The sequence below is a fragment of the Stereum hirsutum genome, assembly GCF_000264905.1.
Source record: "Stereum hirsutum FP-91666 SS1 unplaced genomic scaffold STEHIscaffold_10, whole genome shotgun sequence".
Taxonomy (NCBI): Eukaryota; Fungi; Basidiomycota; class Agaricomycetes; order Russulales; family Stereaceae; genus Stereum; species Stereum hirsutum.
This window is the reverse complement of record NW_006763140.1, coordinates 1,187,357-1,188,444: the sequence shown is the minus strand read 5'-3', so window position 1 is coordinate 1,188,444 and position 1,088 is coordinate 1,187,357.

Genomic DNA, 1,088 nt, shown 5'->3' with positions numbered 1-1,088 from the left:
TAAGGTCTTTGCAACAAAAGTTAGGCCTCCAAGAAACATCCAAAGTGGTCAGCTAACATATACATCTCAGATTGCTCAGAACACTCATTTGGATCTTGCAAGTTAAACCAGACTAGTCCCTTTACAACATCATGTCACTAACAATGTTCCAAGCAGTCTGAGATGTATATGCTAGCTGACCACTTTGGATTTTTTTTGGAGGCCTAACTTTCATTGCAAATACCTTAACCCCAACGGGGATTGGTCTACAACTGCCCCAATTAAATTCAGAAATCCGAACACGCTGCAGAATTGACCATTTACAGCCAAAAAGCTGACATTTTGCATACATAATGTACCACACAGACTGTTTCTGACATGGTGAGTGACCCAAAAACATTACATATGATGTACCAATGCACCATACCACACCTCATTATGATCGCACAGCATTTGAGAAAGATCTGGACCATATACGCCCCCAATACCACATGTGCACCTACTCCACCAGCGAAAACATGATTTTGTTTTGTTGCTGTCTACCAGCTATGGTTCCGGTGTTTGTTTGGTGTTTACATGTATTCAAAATAAATTACCACAACAAGGACGATGCCAAAAACGTGTAAATGGATGCTCCTGTGATTATACTGTGGCCCAATACACTGTTTTACCCCCTCAGCGCCCCACAATTGATGCAGAAGCATTTTTACTGATGTTGTACCGTAGATCGTCTTCATAAACGTCAAACTATACTGTCCAATCATAATGTCAACATCACCAACAATTTCAACCACTGCAGTACCCCCTGGGTAGACGTTCTCCTCCTCCTCCCCTTGACGCGGCACCACTATCAAGGCCACAGTCGTAGTTTTTGTTTCGGGTGTGGCTTTCATAATCAGTTAGTGATGTCAATCTACCCACGACAGCAAAAACCAAGTCAATCAAATCATTATATCACTAGTTCTGGCGTACCGAACCCCTCCAGCCTCAATGTGGCAATATCTTCCTGACCGTTTATGCTATAACTTTGGAGCAAATGGACCGATTCCTTCACAAATTGATTTCTAGCATCCTGTATACTTATAAATGTTTGTCAAATAGACAGAACT